Source organism: Amblyomma maculatum, chromosome 11, assembly GCF_055883805.1.
Source record: "Amblyomma maculatum isolate TAMU_Amacu chromosome 11, ASM5588380v1, whole genome shotgun sequence".
Taxonomy (NCBI): domain Eukaryota; kingdom Metazoa; phylum Arthropoda; class Arachnida; order Ixodida; family Ixodidae; genus Amblyomma; species Amblyomma maculatum.
In genome coordinates this window covers 33,567,917-33,579,937 of record NC_139354.1, presented here as the reverse complement: position 1 = coordinate 33,579,937, position 12,021 = coordinate 33,567,917, and positions in this window count along the sequence as shown.

The window sequence follows — 12,021 nt, the reverse complement described above, 5'->3', positions numbered from 1 at the left end:
AGTGCAAAGAGTTAGAAGAAAGAAGGACAACTGGCTTGTTCTAATCAGGGCCGCTTTCCGGAATCCGTGCGCGTTCATCTTTGGCGTCATTGATCGAAATCAGCTGACCTCGCAGGCGTCACTTCTCTTTCTTGGTAGAGAGTGGAGAGAGTAGAGCAGAAGGCTGCTTCTTAGTTTGCACTGAAAACGATGCGAAGCCATATGCGAGTTAAGGTTTGAGCCGTGGTTAACACTGCAAAGCTGCAAAGCTGCCAAGATAAACGGATATCGCGACATAAGAATTGGTTATCACAAGAACGCACCCACATTAGCAGCCATTGTGAACTGAGTACGCGTGGTTGTTGTACTTCCGTGCTTTGGTGTAAGTCCAATTTACCTTAGACAACATATTATTCTAATACGAGGCCGATTCTGATTACGAGGCCGACCGAAACCCAGGAACGGGCGCCAAAGAGCTGCGCTCCAAAAAAAGAAAGGAACCGTGCCGCTGGTATCCGAGCGGGCATTACGAGGTATCCGTTCATTCGAGAGAGCAAAATCCTTGTGCGACCTATATGTACGCTTTCTACATTTTGCATGGTAGATTTGGAATGAGCCCTGTCGCGATTTTAACACAAGGCACAGCGTCGCTTGTCGCACGTACCTCGGTATGCGGTTGTTTCCGCTCTCTGATGTATTTGCTTTCGCATCGAGTCATCCGCGGCGGCTCTCGTGCCGCTTCGTCGTTCCATGTATCTCGAGCTGGGCGTCGCGTCGGCACGGTACTTTTCGACGCGCGAAAATCGTGGAAAAAACAAAAAAACAAAAACGCCGCATGTATTCCAGCCTTAACAGATGAGACATATAACGCCAGCTAGTGTTCAATGAGTTGCGTTATATGTATAATGAACGTTAGCGATTTCATTAGACAATGTCAGGGCGATCGCGAATGAATTGCGCGTCAAATCAGTTAGCGAAGCCCAGAGTACATGAAAAAGCAAGTCTCTTACAACGCGTGCGTCGTCCTGAGCTTTGTCCAGTGTTGCGTTATCCACTGAAATTGCATCAGACGAGGCTGCGGCGCGCTGAAGCCTCCATATAGGGCGTTTTTACTGCGTCAACATTCTGTACGAACTGAATAGCTTATAGAAGCAGCGAACGCACATTACATCTGGGTATGCGCTGCGATAATCGATAGCAATCAATTCGTTCTATATTCGTTGCGTCGTTCAACGCAGCACAACTGTCGGCAGAGGAACGCTACGAAGACTGCAATGCTTTCATAATTCGGCTCGACCGACAACTTGTCTGCCAAGTAATAAGATTCGTTACGACAGGCGAACAACGTTCATAATACGTTCAGCGCGAAACGGCCCCACAGACAGAGGCAAGTTGCGAAGAAAGAGACGAATAAGAGTGAACAAAAAAAAGCAGAAAATAAAAAGCAAACGCCCTCGAAGTTGCGGAACACGCCTGTGAGCGGAGGTGCAAGACATGTTCGGCGAAATGAAATCACGTAGCGGCGTGGACTCAGGAGCTGCCGCGGGTCAAATGAACACAGACACAACGGGTTCGAACTAACGAGGCTCGCCGGCTGCGACAGACGACCGCATGGGAGAAAACGTAGCGACAACTTTGAGGAGGAAATCATAATGCCGCAAAAACAGCCTTCAGGTAAATGTATCAGTGAAAAAGCAGGATGCATTAATGGGCTAGAAAAACTCGATACATGAAGCCTGACTGCAATGGATAAAGAAGCGTGGTCAACACCGACATCGACACTGCAGAAATCAAATCCAAAGAAGAAAAGTCCAGAGGAAAGCCGCGTTGCGGCGTCACGTACACCTCCAGGTGACGGTAGTAACAGCTGTACAGCTGGGTTTATCGTATAATAATCAAGACGAAAGGAGGGATGTTGGAAATGGCAGTTATAGTACTCCAGTGGGTCACGAATGCTTCGCCGAGTGAGGAGACTAGAGCGCATTGACAGAGCGCATTACATCTGGTAATGCGAAATTATTTCTTGGCTCATCAGCGGACTAGATAGAAATTGTGAACAGGATTCGTGGATAGAGCGTGTCAGAGGGAACTAATGAAGAAAATAATTTTCCGCGACTGGGTTGGAACCTGCACCAGACCGAACCGATCAGCTTTCCTGATCTAGGCACGAGAGTACTATACTACAGACGCAGCTGATCACTCCTCGTGTAAAACCTCGACACACTTTAGTGCAGCGAAAAAAACATCGTCGTTTCGTCAAGTTACATCTGGGCCGCTCTTTCAGATTAACGAGTTAAACACGTCATTGCATTCTGGCCAAGCGTCAGGGAATCCACCAGATGGCGGGACAAAACTCGCAACGGTTTTGCAATACTGCACCAAATCAGACACAAGTGAGATCGAGCAATTTTTATTGCTTCTTTAAGTCTGCAGGGATTCCACATTTCCCTCCCCCCACACGATGCGGCGAACATCCTCCTGCTGCTGGCCTCCTTCCCTCAGAGCTAGTGTGGAGAGAGTGGGGGTGGTCGCGACGGCGCAGCGCGTCGGGCGGGCCCTATCCCCTCTGATCTCGACGGACAGCCTTGGCAGCGGGAGGAGACGACACTGCGACGTCGGAGAGCGCGGATACTGTTACAAAACCGAGGAAGACCATTGAGAGCCCCAATAAACAGCTTGTCCTGCTGGGTGCGTCTCGGTGTGTCATTCTTCGTGGCCATGGCTGTGGCCCGAGCTAGCTTCATGGCGTTTGGCTCTGAGAGCAGAGCGCGAGCTTTGTTAGAAAACCCAACAAGTTCTTACTCCAGTCCGCTGTGCGTGCTCCTTTTATAGCGGTACCTCTACTCAACGCAAAAGTTGCCCTTTTCACCAAGATGTATCTGACGTGTGGCATGGTATGATAGGTGGTAAATCGCAGTTAACATTGTTGCAGCACCCATTTGTTGATTGATCGTCTGACATAACGACATCACATGCTGCCTGAACTTGGGAACGAGTTACCAATTCTGGTTGCCCATTTAGTGGCAGAATGGAATAGGAATAAACGTTCCAGGTCTCTTTGGTGCCGTGTTGGATCGCTTCTCCTGGACCGTGCCGGTACGTTGGTACTGCTTGAATAATTAAAGCGGCACTTTATATCTATTTCATGTGGTTAATTGCGACCAGCAGTAGAACAACGTGGTAGCTTAGGATTGAATGCTAATAAGAATGTGTGTGATGTAAGAGACACCAGTGAAGAGGTTGGTAAACGAGCGAGCCTAAACTGCAGTCGATTCGGGTTGATCGAATCCGGATATATCAAATTATTGCTTATATCGAACTCTCAAGAAATCCCCTTGAAAATTTCATGCAAAAGTAAAATACTCGTCTTCGCGTTTATGGAACTTCCGCTCAACGGAACAAGTAGAAGCTCCCCACACAGCGGCTCGCGCTTCCACTAATTTCGCTTCTACGATCATTTTACTCGCACAGAGTCGAGGCGTCTGCGCAATGTGGGGGACTCCCTGACGGCACTAACAGTGTAAAACCACTCAATGAGTGCCTGAGTGGCCCGGGTTTCAATGCAACACTGCTGTCACGAGTGAAAGCCACAGTTCCATGAATCGGCTGTCGTGCTGCGAAGTCAGCCTAGCTGACCGAAGACCTGCGGCGGTTGTGGCATGGCCTGCTTCGGTGTTGAAGGAGACGGAGAAATCAGTTGTAATCTGTCTTAACTGACTTACTATAGAATTTATGCGTGCCGGTAATCTAATCACACCTCTTATGGGGAGTGAATGTGCTTCTCAAAGCACCATCGCAGTAGCTTTGATGTGAACCCTAATCCCAAGAGCTCCATTACCAGACAGGCAGCAACTGCGATCATTAAATACCGCTCTCTCTTTATCTGTCTCACACACTGTATGTAATTCATGCCAAATATTTTGTCTTGTGGTCTGCCTAGCGTTCGACCGCTTTCGCGAGCGCGCTGCGCGCAACGCGCATTCTGCTACAGTTTTGCTAATGCGCCTGAGATGCTACAAAAAAGAACCGATACGCACGAGATTTGGGTGCTCAACAAAATACTTGGAAGCGCTGGGTGAGAGCAGCACGCGACAAAACATATAACAAAAAAAAAAAAGGAGCAGTAGGGGTACAAGTATACGGGAAGCGCTCCCGACGAGCCCGCTGTAATAATTGGTTAGATTGGCTTGTTGCGGCAGGAGTCGCTTGCTCAGTTTTCAAGCGAACGTCAATGCGTTTCAATGTTTCGGTAAAATCTTAGGGTTTTACCGGTAGTGCACATTGCTAATTATTTTTGCATTGATAATAAGGGCAAAATATGACAATTTGATGCATTAGATATCTTGTTCAACTCTTTGGTGAGTACAGATGCATTTTAGCGATCCGATTATTTCCCGCCGAAAATAAAACAGAAAAAAAAAAAAAAAAACGTGTCGACAGCGATTTTTCATCCCATTGCTTCTATGGGGGTGTAACTCCACTAGTATGGACGCTTCTGTGTTGCAGAGGAACTCATCTCTTGGATGTTTTATATGTCGGATCATCGATATATTGAACTATTCGGCTATCCCCTTCGAGCTCAATATGTTCTGAATCGACTGTACATAGACGCGAGAGAGGAATCGAAAAGGGAGCCGCAGGCGGGACCCATTGAAGTTATCGCGTTATACCCTTAAAGGCGGAGTGCTAAAGCTATGACAGACACTTAAGTGTCTATTATAGTTTTAGCGCGGTAGTGCCTCAGAAGCCGCTCTGAGCGATTTATTTGAGATAGAAGAAAGTTTGGCTAACTATACCGAGGTATCTCTCGTCATACTAGGTTCAAACGTAGGCTAAACCGTACTAATCTTTTGTTCGCTTCTTGCTCACATTTTAACAATAATTTGGCACCGCAACGCAAGCATTGCCTTTTTGCGTGCAGGTGTCATTTTTATACGCAATCCAATTGCTTGCTAACATTTCTTTGTATTTGTTTCTAAGCGGTTTTCTCAGTGGCATTAATAATCCGCAATAAACCTTCTCTGCGGGAAGTTTGGACCGTACACGAGCTTCATGCAATGCTATCCTGAGATATGTGACTGCCATTCGAGAGAACGGATCCCAGGCAGTCCCCGATTTTTCGGGCTTCTACCTTCCACTTCTGTGCCGAAACATTTAAATGGCACTCAGACCGACTGAAGAAACGATACATAATTATCGTAGCCCCGTTGAGGTAGACCGCTTTGTCGAAATCAAGTCATTCGGAGGGAATGCTTCCGGGCTGTGGTTATTGCGGCGGTTTTGCAGCTTCGGTTGAAGCCTAAACGTTTGGATGAGCACAAAGAACCGTCTTCTTGCTTTCAAGATATAGTGAACGCTTTTGATTGTTAACAGTCAACGGAGTGTCATATAAAAACAAGTCCTGGTGTTGTATTCTCATTTCTAGCGTTTCACCTTATAATAACTTCATGTGAGAGCGATGCTTGCCGGGCCTGCTAAGCGTCTGTAGGGCCCATTTGACCCTTGGGAAACTAGAGCAGGTGCCATATAGTACCTCCGCTTCAATTAATGTGTCATTTGTGTTCATCGAGGTACTTGTAACCTTCGATTGTGTACGTACCACATGCAAGGGTCGTGGGGTCCCTACAGACTAAACGCTGGCACATACACCGCACTGCTCCGTGCCCATACCCCCTCCTACAATATACTCTTACCCGTCAGAGTTCCTCTAAATTTCACTCTCCACTGTAACCGTATTATGTCTGAACAGACGGCACCACTGTCGAATAAGGGCAGCTACTCGAGTCTATCCGAGTCAGATAGCTACGGAGGCATATGGAGCCCTTTACTATACTACGAAATCAGTCCAAAACTAAGCTTAAACAAATGGACAGAGGATGTTTGTGTATAGAAATGGCAGCTTTTATTTATCATTATTGTTTAGATGACATAAAGCAGAGGACAGCCCCCCCCCCCCCCTCTAAAAAAATAAAAATAAAACGAACACCGGAAAAAGTTACTGCACGTAGCAGAACATAAGAGAAATAAAAAAACAATAGCTCTGCGAGGAACCTCGTATCATGAAGAGCATTGAGGTCATGACGGTTGTGAACGAAGAGATAGCTGTTTTGGTCTACACCTGACAAACGCTATAACATGGTGTGCTTTACGGTGGAAAGCGGGAGACATGGAGCGAATTTTTTTGGTTCATGCTAGCAGCCCATCGCCATAAATAGACGCAAAATACAGCCCGGCCGTAGCCTCGTTTTGTTAATAACCATTTCGGCTTCGCCGATGACCCCCAACGACAGAAACTGAAAGCCGTGTCCTGAAGCACTTACCTACACCAGTGACGACTGGAGGCGGAATATTTCGTGTCTCTGAGCTTTCACCTGGGGCATGTGATCCTGCTGCCGGACAGGGGTTCCGGCCCACTAGACATCCTCGCATCCGTTGCCGGTAGAAAATGGGAACGCTGAATGACTTCAGGCTTGGAACACCTTGGATACCATAGACATCTATTAAACTTAAAAGAAATTATAAGGATAGCAAAAAGGAAGCAGAGGCAATCAATAATAGACGTGTGTATATAAGCGAAACGGTTTTAAACGAATGGCACAATACAAGTAAACATCTTGTGGAGCAAGGAATGTAAAAACTGTGTGCGTGTGCGTGTGCGCGTGCGTGCGTGTGCGTGTGTGTGTGTGTGTGGGGGGGGGGGGTTTAACGTCCCAAAGCGACTCAGGCTATGAGAGACGCCGTAGTGGAGGACTCCGGAAATTTCGACCACCTGGGGTTCTTTAACGTGCCCTGACATCGCACAGCACACGGGCACCTTGCTTTTCGCCTCCATCGAAAAGCGGCCGCCGAGGCCGGGATTCGATCCCGCGTCCTTGGGAACAGTAGTCGAGTGCCGTAACCACTGCGCCACCCCGGCGGGGCAAGTGTGTGTGTGTGTGTGTGTGTGTGTGTGTGTGTGTGTGTGTGTGTGTGTGTGTGTGTGTGTGTGTGTGTGTGTGTGTGTGTGTGTGTGTGTGTGTGTGTGTGTGTGTGTGTGTGTGTGTGTGTGTGTGTGTGTGTGTGTGTGTGTGTGTGTGTGTGTGTGTGTGTGTGTGTGTGTGTGTGTGTGTGTGTGTGTGTGTGTGTGTGTGTGTGTGTGTGTGTGTGTGTGTGTGTGTGTGTGGAGGGGGTGGGGTATTATGGGTGTCTTGCGCTTTCTTATGAATAACAGGGCACCACTTGTCTGATTACAAGAAGGGGAGGGAGATGGATTGACAATCTTGTGCATTCAGATGCCGCGGAACGTGTTCTACGAGAATTTCACTGCTTATATAAGACTTCTAACCAGGGCTGGGCAAGATACTTCAAAAATGTATCATCGATACTGATACTCGATACTTTGAAAAAAAAAATGTATTTCCGATACCGGTACAAGATACCGAACCGAAATCGATTTCTGATACAGATACTCAATACTGTACCTTCGATACTTCGATACATCTCCAAAATCATAATGTGATAAAGGCGGTAGTATTATTAGCGAAGCTGGAAAAGTTTACCATGCTTTCTAGAACTTTCAGTGGTACCTATATCGCAGTTTTTGTTTCTCTGAAAGGGCTTAAACAAATTTGACAGCACCGATTAAATGAAGCTCCGCTGTCTGGACAGCTGGCCTTGTCAGAACTTTATTGAAGTCATGGTTACAAAGTTTCCTCAAGCAGCCTAGCAAACAATTTCTTTAATGTAGTGTTCTTCATACGAACCACCCTGCGAGCACTTGGCTACATACAAATAAATCTGGAACTTTGTTTATGGCTTTCCATTTCATATACTACACGTTAATTACCCGATGGCCCCCTCCGTTTTCTCTTTGCTGTGAGATTCAGTGCTACGCGCGCTTGGGAAACTGAGCAGGTATTTTGATATTAGTGCGATAGCAGACTCCTGAAGCTCGCAATCTGTGTTAAAATCTAGAGGATAACAAAAATAAAATGGCTGAACGTTTTTATTAGTTTCGGAATACCCCCGCCATGTGGGCGTTCTGTAAACAGAAAAGCCTCTCTATATAATTAGTCGAGCACGCCGCACTGTTACATTTGATGAAGGGGCCCTTTACTAGAAGATAAAAGTGAAGTAAAGCCGCATCGACTCGAGGATCTTGAAGGCACTTAACAAAGTCAAGATTCACTAGCGTTTCTTGATAACTTGGTCTGTTTTAAATAAAAAAATTGTTCTTTTTAAGAGAGAGTGGCTAATATGACGTCAATCAATTCGCATATTTCAAAAACGTTTTTACAGTTTATTGCTTTATAAAAGAAGGGTATTTTTACAAGTTTTATTCACGTTTCGCTGAAATGTTTTTAGCAAAAGAATTCTTTGACCATGTGTTTGTTATTCAAATTTATGTGCTGGGAAAGTGCAGTTACATAGCTATTACGTCGTGTGTTTCTTAATATTTTAGACGTAATAGTTTTTACAGAAAATGCCTAGCGGAAGAAAGTTGTTTGTTTCGAATGAAACGCTATAAACTACACGAATGGCGACTGCATTGTGCCCGACTGAGGCCTTAGACGATCATGTTCTTTGCCGCCAAGCAAAGCCGACATGCGAAGCTCAAGGGTCTGGAGAGCTATGGTCGTGTATAAGTTACTGCGTTCGTCAGCACACTGAGCATGCCGCTTGACAAGAATCACATGCCTCAGAGGCGGACGGGGAGACGGATTGCAAATTGTGGGAGAGCAGCTAGGGATGAAGTGCGCGTGGTTCCTGCTCCCTGTTTTTCTTCTTTGGGGTTTCTTTTGTCGATTTTCTTCTTTGTTTCTGCGTGCCTGTTAACGGCTTAGCAGCTTCGCGGTATGCACTCGGTGCTCACAAGCAAACAACCTCATGAGCGCCTACTTGCAATTGTCTCCTTCAGTTTTAAAGAAATAGAACATGGATATTGGAGGCTAAAAAGACAGAGCGTGTGAAGGAAACATTGAGCAGGAAGGAAATCAGGATGCACTGCAAGCAAAGATGCCTCCCGGCTTGTACTAGCGCCAGAGCGAGCGCCGTCGACCAAATGTCTGGCAGACAGTGGCTTAAATATTTTGCGGAGTATCGAGTATCGTTAAAATACACGATACACCAAAAATGTATTTTCGATACCGATACTTCGATTTTCAGCACTCGATACCTGATACCGATACACAAAATACATCTAAATATAGTATCGAAGATACTGCCCATGACTGCTTCTAACAAGTAGAAAAGAAGCATAGTGCTTAGAACTTTGCTTGTGCTCTACAACACAAGACTCGTGAAGGTACGCACCCAGAGGGCTTGTTCCGGTAGGGCAGCTTTCGCTTTGCTCTTCTGTGGTATTATTTAGTCTCTATTTTATTTGATTAGGAAGCCAGAAAATAATCAGTAGCCATACAATTCTCAGTAGTTCAAGTCCACAGAAGAAAACATTATGAGCTCTTATTCATCGCTTGCCCCACTTCGATTGGCCCGAAATTTTATACCGCGACACGACAGGACCGCATAGAAAATGCATGCCTGATCGCCCCATCGGGACACAAATATTATCTCAGACACAGCGAAGGCAGCGTCGTGAAGCATGCGACCCTCATTGGAAGCAGTCCAGACTCTTGAAAATGGTTAAAGCAAAAAAATAAAAATAAAGTGGTGCATCCTTAGTCCCAGTGAGCGTATGGTAACTAGGCAAGCACTTTAAAACATGCTTAGCATATCGATCAGGAAAATCGTCCGGAAGTTTGTTATTATCGGTGTCAGCACCCCGGGGACGACACAGGAGTGAGACAGATCGATGGCCCCGCTCCTACTCTTTCACCGAATGCTCAAGGCTGCTCGAGAAACGCGACGCGAAGGGACGCGCCGTCGTGCAATCCCACCTCTCGGCACACCCGTCCGTCCCGCAAAGAGAGTGGTGCAAGGATGTCTTTCTTGCTTGGAGTGCGATTAAGCGGCTGCAAGAACCAGGGAAAGCCTGGAATTGTGAAAACGAATGTCGGATAAGATAAGCTTATCGGCTATTTACAGCTCCGGACAAGAATAAACACAGGGGACGCAATGAAAACAAAGCCAAAATACTCGTGTCTTTCGGTGTTTGTACCATCACCCTTCGTCTTCTTGTTTAGCTTTGCTTTTCCCAAGTTATTTGCCGGTAAATGTAGACAACAGAATAGTAAAATCCACTCTTGAGGTTACTGGCAGGAGGGTGTATCACGCAGTGAAAAACGAAGATATCACCGGCATAACAAAAAACCGGGGAAAAAAAAAATTCACAGCCTAGTAGCACTATATAGTAGTAGAGGTGAAATACCGTGTTCTAACACGGACATAAACACTAACGCTCACATCAACAGGAAATAATGGCTGAAGAGGATGAAGGCGGAGTTATATCTCAGCAAAAAAAGAAAAAAAATGCTAGATAGAATGTTCTGTTCTGCCAACAGAAATTTTGTACGAGTTTTGACAGGAAACGTTTTGTAACAACAAATATTTTGGTAGTAACACCACAGTTTTGTGAACCATACAACAGAAAAGTACTACAGAAGTATACAGACAACCGAAAAGTGAATCTGACATTACGAGACCAGCCCCGCCGGGGTGGTGCAGTGGTAAGACGCCCGACTACTGTGCCGGAGTTCCCGGGATCGAATCCCGGCCTCGGCGGCTGCGTTTCGATGGAGGCGAAACGAAGTGGCGTCCGTGTGCTGTGCGATGTCAGCGCACGTTAAAGATCCCCAGGTGGTCGAAATTACTCCGTAGCCCTCCACTACGGCTCCTCTTTCTCTCTTTCCACTTTCATTCCCACCTCCCTCCCTTCCCTTACGGCGCGGTTCGGGTGTCCACAGAGCAAGTGTGACAGTTACTGCGCCTTTCCCTTCCTGTGAACCAATTTAATTTAATTACGAGACCGCTGTAGAATATTTTGTCGTACTTTTGACCTTTTCTGTAACTTCTTTCGACTGCGATATTTGGGCCTAAAAGAAGTTACACTGTAAAGACAAAGGTCACAGGAGAAGAATTGAATAAAGCCTAAATCTATCCATACAAAAAAAAAAACAACAGCATTCGTTTGAAAACCTGTGACCTGAGGCCGGAACAACAAACCAACGGGAACGAATCAGATTCCAGGATTTCCGGAGCTGTCCCCAGGAATGATCTGGCAACGCAAGCAGGCAAGACGGACAAGAAAAGAAAATAGAGAAGCACGAAGTGAAGCCATTGCACTAGGGTTGTCCTCAAAGACGGAAGTGAAACACTCAATCTGCACAGACAGTCTCGCCTAACCTAACGTTGCACGAGCAGACGCTGCAGATGCCGGATGCGCGGAAGAATATATTCGCATGACTGCCACCCTTGAATACATGGAAAGCCGCAGAACTCGGAGGGAAGTTCATGGCGGTAAGAGAAGATACTGAAACAGAGAATAAAATGAGAGTGCTTCGCTCGCGTCTACGAGGATAGCGGTGCTCGAATTTCACGTGCTGGCGTGCGTCGTGCATGTGTCACAAGTGGCCTTACGCGAAACAGAGGGGGAGAACGAAATAATAATTCATCTGCGCAGTCAGGCATTGAACAAAGCGTGAGCTCCCTTTGTTGTGTTGACTTGGGTCTGCGAATACACCGCCAAAAGAAGTGGCAAGGGCATTTCCGTCACTTGAATAGCCTCATTTCCAATGGGCATCTACTTCCGGGCGGTGGCAGTGAAGCTAAACGAGCACCACGGCTGGTCACCGCAACACGGAGCCAGCAATTACCGACGCCAGCGGAGCGAGGCTTGAAACGCGAGTGAATTACTGTAAGTCTAGACTAGAGAGAACCAGAACCACCAAAACATCGTCCTGACCACCTGCAGAAGGAAGGCTAACAGGCCGGATGCAACGACAAGGCACCTTGCTGCTCCGAACCGCTAGGCCGGCTGGGCGCTATTCACGTCCGCTGCGTGCGTACGGCCGGTGCGCCGGGGAAGTGCGCAACATTCCCTTCATACCTGGATTTCAGCTGCCGGCTTCGCGACGCGTCTATGTTGAGGGCTCCGGTTTAATATAT